This window comes from Hetaerina americana, unplaced genomic scaffold, assembly GCF_022747635.1.
Source record: "Hetaerina americana unplaced genomic scaffold, ioHetAmer1.1.p SCAF_1, whole genome shotgun sequence".
Taxonomy (NCBI): domain Eukaryota; kingdom Metazoa; phylum Arthropoda; class Insecta; order Odonata; family Calopterygidae; genus Hetaerina; species Hetaerina americana.
Window position 1 is genome coordinate 83514554 of NW_027286069.1, and position 20422 is coordinate 83534975.

Sequence of the window (20422 nt, forward strand, 5' to 3'; positions counted from 1 at the left end):
TCCCCTTTTGCTCCAGCAATCCATCCATTCACACCCCGCCTTCTTCCACGCCCAATCCTCACCGGGAATCTTCCCTCTTTCCCTATTCCTTCCTTCCCCATCACAATCCTGCTCATCTACTCTGGCTCCTTCCCCTTTTACTCGTCCAGGCCTCCTTCTCAATCCTCCCATAATCCTGCTTCAATTAATACTAGCCTTCTCTTTATCTTGCTCTGATCCCTGGTTTTGTTCCTTAGTCTCGTTTCCTTTTTCACTCCGCCAGTCCTCGTCGTTCCCTTTTCGTTCCGTTTCTTACAGTTTTCCTCATCACCTCCCGTGCGTGTTCAAAATTAAAATTATGCGTAACAAGGGCGCTTTAGTAATTTTAATCGGTTGTATGTCACGGCACCATGAATGAGATTAGCAGAGGGAAGAGTTTTCAAGTGTTTTCCTCAGCATTGAGTGCAGGTGCATGTTATTTGTTCAAAGTAATTACTTCTTGGTCTGTGTGTTTTCAAAATCCGTTTTAGGCGCACGTAGCTATTAAAATTTGCATTTAATTTATACCTTGTGAACCCTTGTCTAGAAAATAATGTAGCCGTGAAAATCGCATCTTACTTGTGCAATATAATGAATGCCCTCTAGTTTCGGAGATTAAATTACGTTAAAGAGGATTGTGCAGATCCAGAGGTCCACCTTAAACTTATCCTAATCGCCCTCTAATGTGATACGGGGCCTTATAAGCCTCTGTGTTCCCTGGCTCTTTTCTGTCACTTTTCGCTAGAAGTTCTTGTCAACCTGCGATACTTCACTGTTCTTTCCTTTTGGAACCAATTCCTATTGTTCCTACCCGACTTGGTATTTTATACTCTTCCCAGGTCCATTCTGATCTCACATTTTCCTAGTAATTCTTCTTTGGCCATTTTCCTCTGATCAATTCTTTGAGTATTCCCTGACGACACATAATGATAGGATATCTTGGTTTAATTTGGAGATTTTCACTCAACGATATCATTTTTGCTCAATTGATTCATGACATAGTGAATTTTCTTGGATTGAAATTCATTGATTTCTATTCTTTTGAATTGATTTATCTGTATTTTAGATACATCACTCTTCATTGAATGTCACCTACTGTATTTAACTACGATTAGTTAGTCATAAAGAATTATTTGAAGTGAATCAAATGCTTTTCAATTGACCTCAATTGATCCGAATTATTCAAAAAGAAACATTATGGGGTAGATAATAATTTTCTTCTGGGTATAACTAAATAATTGTATGTTAAATTAAATAGGTTCTGTCTAGATAGAAATTTAAAATATGTTTTGTTTTTAATGAGATCTAGTCTACCAAAAAATATGTGGTCCTAATTTTTGCCCATATTTTGCTTGAGATGAAGAAATTTAAAATTATTTAAACAGTTTTCCAGATTTTTATTCAAACTCCAACGTTTATCTGCAGTAGGTAAAATTTGGTTGCTTATATAAATGACCCCGGTTCTCGTCGAAGTAGGTTCCACTCCCTGCAAATATATTTTATAAGTATTTCTTTGGCAATTACAGCTGCTTCGAAAAATCACCTATATCCGCTGGAGCAGCAAATTCACACAGGCAAAGCTGTCGTGAAGCGTAATTAATTTTCAGTCCCTATGTACACGAATTTTCCGCGTAATTAGCGCTCGTGGCGATTACTGCATCAGCCCCTTCTCATTCTAATACACCCTTGAAATACCCGGTGCAGTGCTTTGAAACGCCCCACTCATTTTTTAAGCGACGATTCTGGAGGGGTGGAAGGGGGAATTTCCACCCATTCCCCAAATCAAACAACTTTTCCTCCACGTCCCTCACACCTCCCCCAGTCCTCCAATCCCCTCCCCCCCTCCGTCTTCCGTGCCGATACCTACAACGGTTCCCTCGATTCCACTTCGATCCCACCGACGTTAATTATACTGCGCCCAATGCCCCCGTTATCTCATCCTCGTTCGCTTCCTTTTCCTTGAGCTTATTCGTAGTAAAAGCTGAATCCTTTTTTACTGCCTAAAACTCAAGAATCTGCACCGCTTCCTCAAAACTCCTCATTTCGTCCCCAGATTAAAAAAAATACTATTTGTTTTTAAGACTACGCTTTCCTTCATTCCTCCACCATCCAAACCTTCTTCGCTATCAAGACACTCACTCTCTTCTCTCTACGAATAATCCGAGATTTCCAAACTCCTCTTTCGCCCAGTTACCTCTCTTTTTCTCACCTTTTTTTTGTCAGGTCCTCTCGTCCTGTATGCGGTGCCAAATTGGCGGGAAGGCATTAAAAGGGAGAGAATGGTCGTAAGCGAGGGTTTTAGCTTTATTTGCAGAGGGGGACTTGGGAAAGGAAGTGAAAGAGAGTGAAATTTGGGGTTTGATCGAGAGGAGGTAGAAATTTGAAATCATATCTTTTGGATAGAGTACAGGTATAATCTAATGTGTCTGTTATAATTATAAAAAAAATATCAAATCCATCGCCAATTCAGGTCACGACAAGAATGAGAAAAATAAGTCATTTTATCTCGAAGTAAATCAAGTCTCTTGCTGTTCACATTCCTTTAGTTCGTCTCTATCAACTGAAATTATAATTATGGCGAAAACATTTAGTCATTCCTTCAGCGAATCAAAATAAATATTTATAACTCTTTCATTACGATATAATCCCTTTTGCTGCTACAGATTACCGTAGATATGAGAGAGTAACACGCTTAAAAACTCCACGACATCCTTGAAGGAAGAGGGATTCCCGAATAAAGGAGAGAAAAATAAGTTGGGCGACTTAATTTCAATTATGCTCAATGTTTAATCGTGCTAAGTTTAATGGAAAATTTAAAGTCAATAATGACAAAATACTTTGTGATTTTCATCGATTCATCATCATGGGTTATCGACCCGAACATTGGTTTGAATTAGCTCTTCAAACTATTCTGTCCCTAGCCAATCTCTTCATATTTTTATAGGTTCTTGGAACGATATTTTTAATTCCTTGTTATTCGTATTTCATCTTTGACCTTCCTTTTAAACAATTCCTCCTCATATCCCCTTCAATTATGATCTTCAATGAACTATCGTGCCTAAAGATATTTCCAAAATGGTTCCCTATCCTTTGTTGAGAGTCCTGTTTTTGGCTGTTATTCATCATAACTATGTAATAAATATAATTCATTTTCATTTTAATATATTATATGCTTAAATTATCATGTGTTATATATTTTAATTTATCTTGGTAATTTTTAATGACTATATTTGGATTCAGGATTATATTTGTTGACTTCTAATATGTATGTTCAGAGCCGTGGCGTAGAACATCCACCAAATGAGATAATTGATGGCAGCACTTCATCCAAAATGTGATACAAAATCAGAAATAACAATTTTCTAGAGTTTATGGTTGAATTATTTCGCCTAAAGAGTTGACGAAGTTAGATGGTGAACATACTTGGGGAAAATGGAGTAGAAATATACGTGATTTATATTTAAATGTTAATTTAAAAAGGTAATGAGTTCAGAAAGATAAGTTTATTATTATCCACCTGCCGAGAGTCTGATTGAGATGAAGATGGACTTAGGAAAAAATAGGTGTCGGGGTAGCTGTTATCGAGTTACGAGTAGTATAAGATGATGAACGAACCAATTGAAACTCTGTCATCCTAAATTTTTAGAGGGCAAGGAGGAAGAGGAGGAACATGGAGAATAGCATTTATAAAAGAGGTAGTTTTTATTCCCTCTTGAGAGTTTTTGTCGGGTGAAACAAGAAAACGAGAGGGTAATATCGGACATGAACTATAAGTGAAGGGGTGGAGAGGTTGGGGCTGCGGATTTGAGCGTGGGAGGACTAGGAGAAATGGGAATTATTGATGACATGGATGGTAGGTTGATCTGAAGGAATAATGAGATTATTGGCGAGCAGGATGTTGAAGCAAGTCTAAGTGAGGGGGGAAATCGGTCAGAGGTCAAAGAAGTGGATCCCGGCGGGGATGGAGAAGGCACGTTGAATTCGTTTAAGGACTTGAACGGGTGACGGAGGGGCAAGTGAAGGGGTTTGAAATTCGATCAGCCATCAAGTTTATACACAGTCATGGAAGTTCAACGGCAGAGGAAGGTTGGAGACTCGAGATGATTAAATGGTACACATATATTCCATTTTCTTCTAGATAAGTAACGAAATGTCCCACGAGAGACATCAAAGGGCGTTAGGTAAAAGGATATGAGATGCTGACACATAAATATTTGACATTGCATCAAATTGCATAGAGATGATATCGTAATTAAATATATCACATTTCGGACCCTATTCCCGTGATACTGTACGAAATAGTTTGGTTTGTGTTTTCCAAATTAGGTTGAAGGGACACGAATTCTTTGAGTTAAATTCATCCCAATGAGTTCTGAAAGATTCGTCGGGAAGTACACTAATAGGTGTGTAATCAAAGATGAATGATAGAAAAATGGTGATTGAAGTGTAATCGATTTAGGTCACAATTAAGGGGCGAAGATGGGAAAATGAGAAGAAAAAATATTGAGGGTATTTGGAAGGGGGTGAGTGAAGGAAGGTAGAGAATTTGAGTGGTTGAGAATGGGAAAGGGGATCAATCGATGGAAATGCCATCGGTGGCAATATAGTGAAAGTGTGCAGAATTGGCGGAGAGATTTATCGGAAGAAAAATTCGAATGAAATGAGAAGCGGGAAGGTTGGGCAGGACGGAAGAGGACGAGAACGAGGAAAAGGATCTATTCCGGTCGTAACGTATTGTGAGGCATTACCGGCGTGGGAATGATTTTTCGCTCTATTTATTTGCTGTACGGCGAGCTGATTTATAGCAGTGTAAGAGTCCAACGAACTCAAATGTTGCGTCTCAACAAACAGCTACTTTTTATGAAACGGTGAAGTTTGACAAAGGACGCAAATTTTATGGAGAAAAAGGGTTAACTCACTGAACTATACCTATATTTCTGTATGAATTTGCTTTCAAAAGTATTTTATGTGCCAAAGGGGTGAAGAAGCTTTTGGAAATGCTTAAAAATGGCATTTTCTCCTGTTCCGAGCTGAAATAGCGCCAGGTAATTTTTATCCCGTTTTATAAAACATCATTGTTTAATTGATTCACTTCAATTAGTTCGTAGTAACGTAGGCTACGGCTGCTAAAAGAATCCATTAAAAGCTTATTTGAGAACATTTTTATTCAATTGGGACACAAAAATTAAGCCTTTTTTTCATCACCATGTGGAATAATGTAATTGAATCAGATAGAAGGCCACATTCAGTCTGGAAAAATGGTGTTTGCATTACAAGTTTTAATTTTTAGTTTTCCTGGTAAATAAATCGTGATGGTTTGAAATTATGCCTTAAAAATTCAGTACTTTTCTTGTACGCTAAATACATATAGTTTATTATAAAATCTTCCATAGCTCTTACAAAATATTTTTACTTATTCAAAAATTTATATTAAATTCATTTCCTTTTTATCATGGTATTACAAATTTTTGTATGTTTTAGCACGATGTATCTAAGGATATGCTAACAAAATATATAAATATATATATAAATAAATAAATAAATATATATATATATATATATATATAAGTATAATTTTTTCAGTTAATGTATTTATATTATTCGTAATTTATCTTTCAAAATATCTAGATTATTTATTAGTTTTTCTCTTCTATATTTCAGATTCTCATCAGAGGTTATTTTATCAGACGGCAGTAAATTTCGTCTGTACTTTACTCGGTGGTTGTTTGAGTGGATGCTTAAACTGAAAGTTTATCCGGAGTAAATGTGAGTATTTATATACATTTGATACCATAAAATGAGATACATCAGAGATGCTTGCAAATACTCTGAAGCCAAATCTAGTTTATATTTATTTTCAAAAGCAAAAAGTTTTCATAAAACTTAGTTAATATCCAACACGTATGTAGTTTTATTATCATGGTCTACACATGTATCCTCTCATTTATGGAATTCTGATTTGACTATAGAGGAACGCGCAATATGAGGAAACCTTCGGGAGTATCCTCCATCGATTTTGTCTCTGATTAAAATGAAAAAGCGGTCCAAGCGCCCATATTGGAGGTGTAATTTTAGCCAGGGAGAATCAACTAACGTGATGTACACAAACCAAACATGATAGACAGATGGCCCCGTGTACACTTCAATTATTCTACCTCTAGGCTTCCTGTAATTGAATCACATGCATACAATGCAATTGCATTGATTTATCATCACGCTTGTTTCTCGCTTTGAGTTGATTTGTTTCTTCCTTTCATAAATTGTTTCTACAATAGATTTAACTTCCATGACTTGGATAGAAGCAAAAAGCCCCATTAAAACTTTATTTTGTTTTACAGTAGTTACTATGATTTGTGTTTTAATAAATTACCAATTGATGAGGAAACTTGTGCTTATATTCAGAGCATCACAAAGCTTTAAAATCTCGTTCTTATTCAAAAATCTTGCCTGAATTACCTTTCCCCAGCAAATCAAACATTTAATCTTTCAAAACTCTATTCGTTTCCCTCCACGTTCTTGGAATTTCCCTTTGCAATCGTGAGCCATCTACGTGCGTTGCCATTGTTCTTTCCCAAGTAATTCCCAATTATTTCTGCCGCTGCTTTTCTCCCTCTTCGCCCTTTTTCTCATCGGTCCCTTTCGTCCTTTCAGTTTCACGCTTTCTGATGCGCATTATTCCCGTACCTCCGTTTCCCTCCCTAGCCGCTCCCCTTCTCTCCCTTCGGTTCCTCTCACCCAATCTACATCCTTTTCTACCTCACTCACTCACTCCCTTTCTCTGCACGCCCTGTGGCAGCAATTACCGAGCCCACAGCAGCCGGGCCTTGAGGTTATTATGGCGGTAGACCTCGAGCGGGAAATTGGAGGGGTTTGGGAGGCTAGAGGGACAGCTATTGCTCTCCACTTCCCATCTAACCCTTACCCTCCTCACCTCCCCTCTCTCCCTCTAGCCCCTTCCTCCTCGCTCCATACCCCCTCCCCCTTCTCCCATAACCCGACTGTCTTTTGCACCCGCCCAACACTTCCCTCTCTTTCCATGGTTCTTTTTATCCCTTATCTTCTTTGTCTCTTTATTCACTTTGTCCCTTCATCCTCTTTTTCTTGTTTTTTATCCATGCCCCATACTTCCATTTTCATTTTCTTTCTCTTCGTCTATATCTCACATTCTATTTTCGATCCTTCTTACCCGTTTTTATTTTGTGTGATGTGATTTTTATTTATTCTTTTTATTTTACCTCTTTTACCTGCTGTGGTTGACGTGTATTCCCAATGAAGATGCCATCCTTCTTTTATTTTTTTATAGTTTCTCATTTTTTTCTGAAAAATTAGTGTTTGAGGTGAGCAGCTTCGTGTATTTCAGAAAAAAAACTCTTCACCTACGAAGCGCATTCATAGAATACTCAAGCAGTTGATGTATTATTGTATATGTTTTATGTGCTATATTATTATTATAGTATGATTTGGATGTTTTGCAGTTTAACTTCAAAAGATTTGCTTGTTTAAACACTGATCATTATCAAATATTAAATCATCAACTAATATGTCAATATAATATAATTCTATACTTTATGCTATTTATGAAAACTCCAACAAATATTGTCCTTTCACAGTTTTTGGAATTACAATGTTCCCCATGTATTTATATAGCGATTTTGAATAGAATGGTGTGAGGCGTCACTTTGTGGAAGCGATTTTATCGGAAAAGAAAATTTTTTTCTCCCACTTATATTTTATTATTCACGACCTAGTTTTCGACTTACAAAGTCATGATCTGATGAAGTACAGAGGACACAGCTTTATATACTAGACAGAGAAGAGGAGGGGGGAGGTGGCGGTAAATTGGGAGGAGGGGAAAGAGAAGGGAAACTGGTGTGTGTATGGGGGGGAGGGGAAGGGAGTAGTTGGGTTTGGCGTCAAAGTGGGGAGAGGGGCTGTGGAACAGAGAGAGGTCTAGGAGGGGGGAGAATACATCAGGGAGGAATACATCAGATCATTAACTAATATACCCTTATAATGAGTGTTCGTGGAAATTTCCAAACGTTCCATGGCTGTGGGTCCTCTGTACTTCACCTGCTGATGACTTTATAAGTCGAAACCTAGGTCGTGTTTTATAAATATGGAAGATAATATATATGGAAGAAAAAAGTATTTTCTTTACCGATAGCTATTTTTGTGTGACTAAATTAGGTTGAAGTAGCCCAAGCGTATTTACATGCCAAAAAGGGAAGGGGAAGCGAAATTAGAGTAGATGTAAACGCTAAAATTGTGTAAGCTATTATTTCATGATATCTTCCGTAAGATATTGAAAAAAAATTCAATTTAAAACAAAAGTTAAATGAATATGGTTGTTTTTATCTTTAAGTGAATTTGCCCGTTGGTTTACGGGAACTACCAAAATTGACAGAATTAAATTTACTTTCCGGTTAATTTGCATAATTATAACAATATCAAGTAGCTAGAGTTAATGTTCGATGATGTGTATGAGTCTAATATAATCATCTCGTATTCAGTGAACTCGCGAAATCACGCACGACGCACTGGTTATCTAGTTTTTTGCACTCGTAATCTTGTTCCTTGGCTGAGCTTGAGATTTTTAATTCAATTCTCTTTAGCTTCAGAGTAATTTCATTTCGTTTACGCCCACTCCGTGCTCCAGGGTGAAGCCGCTTTTTTCTATCTACACCTCTTCCACGCTTCCTTTCACCTCAACTCTGCAAACGTTTCCCTCTTCTCCTATAGGATCCTCCAAAACCCCTCGCGCCTCCCTCTCTCCTCATCGCGCCACCCCTTTTGTTTCCATTCCTATCCTCAGCTCATGCCAACCCTCCTGCCCCCTGGCTTCCGCTCACTTCTTCCTCATTATCGCCGTCCCCTCCCTCCACCCCTCTGTCCCACCTTCCGATCTGCGCCCGCATCTCTCGGGCCCTCCTCCGCCGTTCCGTCCTCTGGCCACCCGCCGTTCCAACCCCTTCCGCTCTTAATTCCGATACCTTAGCCTACTAACCACCGTCGGCGGCAGGGGCCGGGTTGGAGCTGTACCCTCCTGCCGATCTGGAAGTGGTTGTCCGAAGAGATGGGAGGTGACCTGGCAAGGTCAAGTGGCTGGGGACGCGGTTGTGTGGGGAGGGGCCTTAGGGGTTGGAAGAGGGAGTGGTTGCGCGTGCGCGTTGTTGCATTCAAAAAGATTAAAGAGGCACGCACGTGCTGATGATTTGGCCGGAGAAACACGGGAGCTGTGTCAGGGGTCGAGGTGTCATTGTTTCCATGGGTGGGAGTTCTTCAGCCAAGGAGAAATAATACACGAATGTCTTAAGTTACTTAGATTGGCGCTACAAAGTTTATCTTGAATTTATTGGCCGATTGAATTTCCCCTGTGATCCCAGACAGCGTTCATAATGCATAAATTGCGATCATTTCTCATTGATCTCCTTAAGTAACCGGGTCAATGATTGATTTGGGAATGGATCGTTAAGAGTGATTTGGTCCCATGAAAAACTAAATAAAAAATGTAAATGTGCGAAGTGTACGTAAAATTAACCAATAATGAATACTGATTAGAAAATATTCGACTTTGTGAAGTATTCATAATTTTTTAGTCATTTGGGATATCTCTTTATTAGTGGTGAACGGTAAAGGTTTGCGTTATATTAAAGGAATCAATAAATGTTTAAGCTGTAAATGAGGGAGTACCTTTTAATTTTTGTGCTATAAATTCTTTTAATTTTCTCAGGCCTTTTTAATAATCTCAATAATACTCTAGGAAAGTAGGTGGCTAAATACATGCATAATGTAGTCAATAATTTTCGTCAAAATATTTTAATTTTCTAAAGATTTATGTTCAAAGTTTATTGCATCCATAAGTTTTGAAAGCTTTTAAAAAAAGTTTTTTTTTAAATTTGAGTAAAGGAATATAGTGAAGTCATTTGCAAAATTCATATAAATATTCCGCATTTTGGCAGGGAACCTTATTATACACCAACAAATGAATTTCATTAATTTTTATGATTTATCACTGCAGTTATTTATCGTATTTGATTAGTTGGTGTTCATTTGTTGTCGGAAATAACGAATTATTCCTATTCCAGAGAATAACCAAGAATAAATTGCTCATATCCTCGGATTATTACATTCTTATTGAAACTACATTATGGCTAATAGTCTTTCACGATTGGAAGAAACTAAATATCAAATTATCACATAATTAGGAAGGTACATAATTTACAGATCGAAATGACTCCGTTAACTCCTCGCAATATGCGGAAATGGTAAAAACGAAGACATTTGGTTTTTTTTCCACGATCATGCGATATGTTTCATTCGGGAGTTTCCAGATGCCGCACCTGTTCCCCGTCGTTTTGTCGAAAAATGATGTTATTATCACCGGAGTCAATGCGCCGCCTGAGCTTTCAGAGAATTAAAGGAGAGGTGTTTCCGCCCAAAAGAAAGCTATTTTCCAATAAATTTGGAAAATCATGTCATAAAAGGTTAAACTCGAATGGTTTCATCGTACCGTTAGGAGAATATGCACTGAGTGTGTCGTCTCCCGCTATATATCGGAATATAGGCGTTCCATTAGAGTCACGGCCAGTCGTCCCCTTCGCTTTCATTTCATCCTCCTCCGCTCCCTCACTTCCTTCGCCCGAAAGCCTCGCATCCCATTTCTTTCCCCTCTCATTAAAGAGACACCCGCAAGCACCACGCATTTATGCTTACTTCACACACACACGCGCACATAAAGTACACAGAGAAAGTACGCACATACACGTCCTCACGCCGTGCTACCCCAAATGTGTATGTGTGTGTTGTGAATGGAGGCAAGGGTCGGTGCGGGAGGGGGGGTATTGGTGTAGAGGGAGGGAGGGAGAGGGAAGAACAATGCTCCCCACCACTCATTGTCGTTCTTGACGCTAGTGCCTTCCAACGTTTTCGCCATTGTCTTTCCGGAAGTGCGCGAAGGCCCTCAGTGCTCCTCTGCCCTCCCCACTCAGTTTCTCCCCTTCCGAACCTCCCCCCTCTCCTCCGACATGCGCTCATGCACCGCCCCACACCACACGCACCCCCGATGCTCATTATTTTGCGGGAAGGGTAAAAGGATGGGGGATGAAGAATGAGATGGTCAGAATGGGAGCGCGATTTACTTTACCACCACTTATCCGTTGCAGCTGTTGGATTTTTCCGGAGGTGTAGCTAGTGTGGATGAAATAGTGTTGTGTCCTAGTTGGCAAGAAGAAGGCAGGAAACAAGTTTTGTACGTTACACATTATTTAATGATTGCCCCTTTAAAAACTTCATGAAGCAAGGCCCCATTTGAGATGAAATATGATGGAATCGCTTCTTTCACTGTTTCTCACGTGAGCCGCTTAAACATTAATTTGTTATTCTTTTCAAAGAATGGAAGGGATTTGGAGACATATTATTTCGCATTTGTGAAATCTCATCTTGACTCCTTAATTTGGTGCCGAAAAATTAAATTTCACAATTTGACTAAATGACATAGAAACATAGAAAATCCTACGAAAGCTACTCATATGCGACATTATTGTTATTTTAAATAACTAAGCTAACAATGATAACAAAGTGATACGGTTAATTCACCATGTGACGTAAAATTTGTAAACATTAGTGGAGTTTATTAGGAACTACTAAACAATAAATACCCAATATAAATTTTTTTCACGAAAGTTGCGTATTCTTATCGATTGCTATCTAAAATCCCTACCACTAAATACTCTAAAGGTATTATTCGTAAGGATACATTCTTTTATGTATGTATATATATATATATATATATATATATATATATATATATATATATATATATATGCAAATAAAATACATTTAAAGACGCTGACTGATAAATCGGATCGGATGTTCCAGTTTTACTACCATGTGCTTGTACCTATAATTTTAACTATATGGATTGATATTTTATGGAATATTCCTAAGAAGATATGGCGGATTGAATCAGCTTAAGAGAATATACTAATATTAAGAACAGTTTATAATATATAAATATGTAACCAAACATTTGCTTTTATTAACTTTTATTCACTATACAGAGGGCATTTCGTGGCCTACACGGTATCCTTTTTATGAATGGCATCCTGACGCATACAAAATTACATTGAAAAATTCATATCAAATGGCTTGGTTCATGGTTTTCCCTATAGCCATCAAAGACAGACGTCTCTTGAAGCCCCGTGGGTGTTCCCGTATAACCTCTCCTAAGACGCCTCTTCCTCGCCCCCTGTGCTCTCAGCATCGTATCTTTCTACTTTTCATTCCCTTCTGTCTCTCGGCAATGGCTTGCCGTTACTATCACCCGCCAAACCTTAGGAATAGGCTCTGCTCGAACACTCCTTCTGTTGTCGTCTTCGAAACAATGCCTTAGGTGCTGCTGGTATCAAGTGCGGTGTTGAGGGACGGGATGGAGGAGGAAGGAAAGGGGCTCGTGGTTAGTTGGGAATTCACCTGCTTTTCCTCCCCCGATTCAACCCCTCTCTCTGCCTTTCCCCAATGCTTCCGCTCCTTATCGCGAGGATGGAGAAATCTCCCCTTTTTCGTCTCGTAATTAATTGATCGTGTGGTTACCCTACCTCCTGCCAGCCAGCCAATTTACAGATTTTTGCATAGGAGAGAGGAAGAGGTTGAAAAGGATTACAAGGTTAAGGGGAGAGGGAGAGGTGGTTATTTTTCCCGTCAGTTCCTGGCGCCTTCCTCCTTTTCCAAGACAGGGTAGGAAGCAGTCTCGCATGCGTGAAGCAGGCAGCGCTTTCCTCTATTTTGGTTTAGCGCGAGGGGATTGGCTGAATAAGGAGGAATCGGAGTGGGGTGAAAGGGAGAAGAGACAAGTTGCTTAGGTTCTGCACTTAAGGGGGAGAGAGAGAGAGAGCTACGTTGCTAGTCTTGTCTTCTTTACAGCGGCTGAAGAGGCTTTCTCTCCTTGATGCTCGTTTAAAAGCGAAGACTCGAAAATAACGGCCCGACAAAGATAGAGGATATGACGTCAGGAACGAAGAAAACGAGTGTTAAAGGAGAAATATTATAATGGCGGGTGCTCAGTATTAATTATTCTCCCGAAATATGCTCTACACCCTCTGGATGAAACGGCAGATACGGAAATTCCGAAGATTATGTTGAATTTTGAGTCATATTGTTTTTGATACTCAATGATAACGACTTCAAGTTATGAATTACTAGAGATTGTAAATAAGCATGGAAGTCTGAAATTATTTACCATGCTATTTTCATGTCATGTTTTGTTATTTGCAACTGTGGATGACGTTACTTTGTCGTACTCCATGATACTTAGGAAAAAAACACGGCCATCCACATAAATATAAATTTATTGCGATCGATTTTGTTACGTTGTATAAGTATACGCCAGATGATGATACACTGTATCGAAGTCGGTTGGAATAAATTTTTATTTGTGCGGAATGGCGGAGTTATTTTCTTTCCTGCGTATCCCTCTTTGTTTTTTCCTAAAGTTATTCTTTATTCTAGCTTGCAGAAATGGGAATTCTATCTCAGAACATTTTATTTAAAAATTGAAATTTTATTCACACATACTGTGTATGTATGTATGTATATATATATATATATATATATATTAATATATATATATATATATATATATATATATATTAATATATATATATATGTGTGTGTGTGTGTATATGTACATATATAGAAATATATATATATACATATATATGCATAGGGAAATATATATATATATATATATATATATATATATATATATATATATATATATTTGTTAATACATATGTACAACACACCCAAAACACATACACTAACGATAACTAATTAATAATGGTTAACTCAAACAAGAAAATATTCCTGTAAACACATTTAAAATGATATAGCATTGCCTTAACAAAGCTTTGAAGACAGTTAAGACACCAATTATATTTATTACACGTCTTTTATTACAAAGTTCCATAAACTTAAATTTTGTGCCACTAAATTATTAAGGTGTTTACTTACCTTTAATTCTTCTTTCGCGACATTTAATTCAAATCGTTGAATAATTTCTCTTTGGGTGACCCTGCATTACTCCTCTAGAAATGAAGTGTCCTTTGTGAAAAATTGGCTGATGCGTCCACGTCAATGGCGTACAATAGTATGCATTGTAATTCTTTAACTTGTAACTCTCTCCCTTACCCACCTTTCCCAGTGAACAGGCAAGCCTCAAAGCAGGCAGCACATTAGAGTCACTCCCAGACAAATGCCACAATCAGTCGGAAACCATAGACAGTTTCTAAGTCGAGTTGTTAAACGTTTCTCGTTAAAAGAAGCCGCCAAATTTTGCAGCCATCATCACTCGCTTGAGTAAATGATCTCCCTATCTCTTTCCGTGCCTCTCAGAAGAAAACGAGCAACTTTGTAAACGGAAATTCTGAAGCCATAATGAGTGCAGCCCTTTCCTCATCGTTAAGACGCCGGGGAAGATTTGTCTTCTCGGATCTCGCGGGCGGAAAAGAGCTACCTTGCTAAACCTCCCGCCCCGCCCTCTTCCTTCTCTCCGTCTCCCACCGCAGCTGCCTCAGCTTTCTTCGTGCGCTATCTCTCCCTCTTTCTTTTTCTACATTATCCGACTTTCTTCCCGACGGCACACGCTCCTATCCGTCTCCTCACTACGATCTCCAGTCTCCACTCCACCTTCTCCTCCCACCTCTCCCCAAACAGAGAGGGAAGTAACTAATCCTTAAACGAGACTTCAGGGGTGAAGATATTTAAGAACCCTCTCCAACCCCCCTCCCCGTTTTCGCTTGTCCTCCCAAAACTCTTCCTTACTTTCCCGTCAACCTGCCTCCCCCAATCCATGTACCACAGTCCTCTTCCTCTTCATCTTTCTCACTGCTTTTCCTTCGCTTTTCATTCTCTATATCACCCTTGATATGCGTTTACCTTTATCCCTATCTTTTCACGGTCGCTGAGTCATAACGGTGCGTCATTGGGGGAGAGATGGAAAAGCATTAAATCCCCTAGGATGCTGTAGGTGGTGGTAGGCTGAGAGAGAAGCGCGGCCTTCGACTTGGAGGTTGGGCGGCGTGCTGGCGTGGGGAGGGAGTGTGGTGGCGACTGCCTGCGAGGCAAGCACAAGGTGGCACGCGCCCTCCGCGGGCAGGAAGTGGTGCGATCGGCGAGAGCAATCCCTAAAGATTTGAATGACTTTCACACAGCCTTCACTTAACTCAGGCAAAACCGCCTTTGATTTATGCCTCCTGAGTTTGAGCATATTCTCACTGTTTTCAGTGACGTAGGAGGGTAATGATTGGCATAGCTTACACATGCGTCCAAAAGTTCCTCTGAAAACTATTCGGCTGAAATAGGCCGAAGTTGAAGTTTTTTAATATAGAATATTTTTTTAAAAATAGGACGAAGCAGATCTTGTGCTCAAAAATATTGTTAGAGTGCCCTATGATTTACCTTTCTCACTTTGATTACGTGCTGCATTTGTTTTGTTTTTACTTTTATTATATGCATTTTACTTTTTCTTTCATTTTTACTTCGTTATTTTCTACTAAGCAGCCATTAAAAATTTGTTCTTAATGGCATTAATGTTTTGAATCTGTGTGTCATTAAGGCAAATAACAAAGAACCATTTAACGACAACGTACCGTAGGCCAATATAAAAATTCCAACTTCTTTTTGCGATATATATTTATTTGCTCACGCTGCAATCATTCAGTGTATTGAGTTAAAAATGAATTTTAACCACATACTCGTATTATTTATCCATCTACTAATGAAACAAAAACTCATTATTTTCTGTGGGATAGTTACATATCGAGCAGAATGATGACTGATATACGTGAGGCTATATAGTAAAGAGCTTGCCTAAAATATTCATTAAATTAAATCTACAATATTATTGCCATGCTACGTATCATACATAGCCCAAATAACTGGCTACAGTTACTGCATTTTGCCAACTTCGATGAGGAATTTAAGTAAAAAGGCTTATGAAATATGGAGTAAAATTTTTTTGAGAAGGGTTTCATTTAATGTCTTTTTACATATCTGTCGTAACGTATAGAAAAAAATCAGAAATTTAAAGCTAAGATGAACCACATTTAGCTAAGAAGAAGAGGGAAAGAAAGGTTGATTGAAAATAAAAAAATGTAAATTTTGGGTAATGAGAGCAGGTGAATAAAAGGAAAAGTACCAGGACTCAAGGGTAAGTATATTACCTATTTCATAGAAACAAAGGGATGGAAAGGATGGGAAGGAGGTGGGTAGAAAAGTGAATCAGGAATGGAAATGCTATCATAATAAGAAAACGAAGCTAAAATGGAAGGAAGTACATTAAGAGAGTGGAAATGGAAAGAATTTTTTGGCTTACAGACTGGTCGTAGTGGGCGATTAAGTTAGGTCTTTTATAGGGCGAGCAGGAACCAAGACGACATTAAGTACTTCCCTTTCACTTCCCTCCTCTCCTTAATAGATTTTTCTTAAAGAAAGGAAACCGCGCAAGTAAGGAATAAATAAAATGGATGTAACCCTCTTCACGTTAAATAACATGACTCTGAGGTCGCGAATAATCAGTGTTAAGAGGGTCTCGATGATTTCGTAAACGTGAATCTCCAATAGAATAGTAACTTTAATGAGACAAAAAAAGTTGAATTTTAATCAAGCGTTTACCTAGGGGGAATATCTTTCAGAGTACTTGTGCCTTGAAACTGAAATAAAGTATCATGACCTTTTGCATAATGTATGCATCGTGGTGTCAGGAGGTGGGGTTGGTAGTTGCTAATTCATTGCACGTTTGAAAGATGCAGGTAGTGGTGGTGGTGGTGCATTCGTCTGGGATGAGCGAGTGGGGGACAAACGAGAACGAAAGGGGGGAGAGAGGCAGAGGAGGTCGATGGATGCCACAAGGGAAGGAAGCGGGTTTCCTGACGGTGGAGGGTGGGAGGCAAGATTGAAGGAGGGAGGGAGAAAGAGGGGAGAAATAGATCGAATGGTTCTTCGAGGGTGGAGGGAAGAGCGACGGCGGGTGTTGTAACAGAGAAATTGGGGGGGGGAGAGAAGGGAGGAGAGCCGATGGAGGAGAATGCGTATGAGGAAGAGATCGGGAGCAGAAGACTAGAGGAAGTATAGAGAAGTAGGGAGAGAGAGTGAGGGAGGGTGAGGTTTTGGGAGGTGGAGAGGAGAGATGTAAGGTATTCCCAAGAGGAAGGAAGTTGGAGAGGGGTCTGCATTAATTTTCAATAAGCCCCTCGTGTTGATTATTCTCTGCCGCGCCCCTTCACTTCCCACTCTACTCCAAAAACCACCCCACCTCCCCCTCCCTGGCGTCTTCCCCTCCACGCGCCACCTCACCCTGCACACCTCCGCCCCTCTTCCCATTTCGTCCCACCTCCTCTGATTCCTACCGTGTGCTCCCGTCCCACGACCCTTCTCTCGCAAGAGGGGGGGGGCCTTTATTCACGAGACTGAAACCCGAGTCAAGTGCACGCAGTTCTCGTTATGCGCACGGCGACCATTTTAGGTTATTTTTCCATTCCCTCGAAAAATGTTATTTTGGTTTTTCGTCTTTTGTCTAAATTTCTTATCTTTTTCGGCTTTTCAGGGAGTTAATTTTTCTCTTCTGTCGGATATTAATTCTAATTCTCTCGTAACTTTCGTTCTCGTATTAATATTATACGCATTTTCCGTCGCATCTCTCATCAAACAAAATAATGAAAATTAATGATACGTCGGTTCGTGAGAAATGGATGTAATAAAATGTTCTGACATATCTCAAATGATCGTTTAACAGAATATTTGCTTTGTATCTTTACCTTGGTTTTTCACTGAGAGAGAATTGTTTCAGAGCCTAATGCCACGCCTGAAAATATACTAGAAAACTTCAAAAAAAAAATGTAGGTGTTCATTAAGTTTCTCGTATGACTTTACCAATTTGAATTTTTTATCGTACCTGATTGACGTTAAGGTAATTTTTCTGTTAGGAATTCTTCTTGGCTGGGAAATATTATTATTTTCTTGTTATGTTAACCTTTGTCGATGAATTAATTCTCATTATAGATATTTCTAAGATATCCGGTACTGTGCTTAGAGATTCATATAAAAGTAAAATTCCTCTTAAATGAACTCTGGATTCATCTTATTTTCAGCATTACTTAGATCATGCCGTCACTAGTGGATCACGGCCTTTAGGGAAGTAGACATTCAGTTATTTACCTTTCCATTTTTAAATTTCTCAGGCCTTTAATTTGAGATACAGAAAACTAGAGCCTCCTTGTTTTTTGTCAAGACTACCGAATTCTTCCTTAGATGAGTGTGTTAAAATTTCTTTGTTTCCTTAAGTGAATACATTGTGGGCAATGTGATAATGATGTATAATGACGAATGTTGCAATTATCACTAGTAAAATGTATTAATATTTTACGAATTCTTTTCGGATTGTTTTGCTAAAATCCGTTTTTAAAACGTTAATTTACGTTTTTTTCACAAATGTAAGATTCTCGAAATCGTTAGAATGTAAAAATTAACTCGTTTCTACTTGTTTGATGTGAAATAATACCAAGTTTTTTATATGTAATCATAAATTGTAGCATACCTGTAGTATGCTGGATACACCGTTGCAATATTTTCATATCATATTAATTAAAAATTCTCATTCATTCTCTTTTATTCTCAAGTAGTTTTTAACAAAGTAAAAGCATTCAAGCATGCAAAAATATGCAGTGGATGAATGATCAACAGGGTTTGAACAATTTTTAAAATTCCAAAAGTATTCGAGTGTATTATGTAATCATGGAATATTTTTTTATGTTTCCCAAAAATACCTTAAATCAAATTTATTTCGCTGGCAGATGAATTGCTCGAACTACTGCAACATAAAACTTGAATTTTATGGGTTTTAGGTCTGCTCAAAATGATTTTATCAATATATTATTTAATCAGAAACTTCGAAGAGTGGGTTGATTTTTTCTAAAAATAGCACATTTCGTATCTTTACTATGATACCATCGTAATTTATTTTTTTATACATTAACAGGCATAATATCTCCCTATCAATTCATTATTTCCAAACCTGTCATCCGAACTGCCTCCAAAGTTTATTTCCTCCACATTCTGTAATGGTATTATATCATTCCTCTATTTCTTATCTCTTATGCTCTACAGCCCATTGCTCTGTTCAATGTCCTCCTTTATTCTTAGCTCGGTTCACCAGGTATTTTGATTTGATATTTATTAATGAATCAAAGAATAAGCAAAGTAAAATGGCTTGGTAATTAATGAAATGTAGCCTCGTTATCAGTCCGGATTCGCGTCACCTCTTGGGATAATTATTTGATGTATTTTCGATTCGTACTTTTTGATTTGCGTCTGGGACACGGATTCCTTGGGACCTTTCTCTGATACTAAGCCAATATCTGCATCGGAAATTTTTTTAGCATTTTCAATTTCGAATTCTCATCAATCTATCTTCCATTATCCTTTGGGATGCCCAATATTGCTGGACAGAATGAAAAAATATACGTGAACATCCCGTGACAGATTTTCAGTTGATAAGAATTTACATTCAATTTTTTTGCGTAGCACACTCTTTGAGTCATGATTAATTAGAAAACAAATTATGATTAAATGCAATTAAGTTTCATGTTAAATGTGAATCTGAGCTCATTCTTTGTTTTCTAATGGCGTCATAAGTTAAAAATGGTCTTAATTTTGTTTAATGTAACTTTTTGGAAGCACTTACAAATTAAACGATAATTATTACGTAGCCTTCAAAAGGTATACATTGATTATTTACACGTTGTTAAACATTGCATCAATTTAAAGATTTTTTCAATGTCAGCGTCTATATTACGCAAGAAGTATTTATAGCAGTGTCCAAATACTTGTTATATTTAAATACTCTTTCAGCCATCGACCTCAAACTGTGAATCATCTAAGTCTTTATTTAAGAACAGATTTGTGATTTAAATTAGGGGACCAAATTTCCATTTAAGCGATACACAGGTATGCCAATGAATATGTAATTGTTCAATAACTTAAAAAAGTAAATATTTGCTTGCAATTGAATTGGCAAAAAATATGGAACCACTGTTAGTCAATAAAGTTAGCTGTGGGCAAAAGAATTGAGTCCAAGTACTGCGGGTGTGGTTGCTTCACTGCCACAGCTCCATTTCAGTGACGTTCTCTGTTATTCTGGGGCATTATAATCGATAGGCGGAGTTCAGTTATGGAATTTTAATACGTTCTTGAATGCCTAGAGTGCCTTTGTTGTTTCCGGAACTCACGTAGGATGGACTGGAGCTCATGTATCATTCAATACCTTTCAAGCTAAGGCTTGAGCAAATAAACCTAATAGTCTGCTCTCCACAAGATCTATTCTATTAGTTCAGAGTCACGAAACCAAGGG

At 38.3% G+C, this 20422-nt stretch overlaps 1 long non-coding RNA gene across 1 annotated transcript in view; it reads left to right on the plus strand.

Moving 5' to 3' along the window:
- Window positions 1-5710: 5710 nt before the first annotated feature.
- Window positions 5711-20422, plus strand: part of LOC139686346 (uncharacterized) — a 403335-nt gene continuing 388623 nt past the window's right edge. The window contains exon 1 of the long non-coding RNA XR_011700368.1: window positions 5711-5784. This is a non-coding gene — a long non-coding RNA (uncharacterized lncRNA). The remainder of the gene's footprint in view (window positions 5785-20422) is intronic.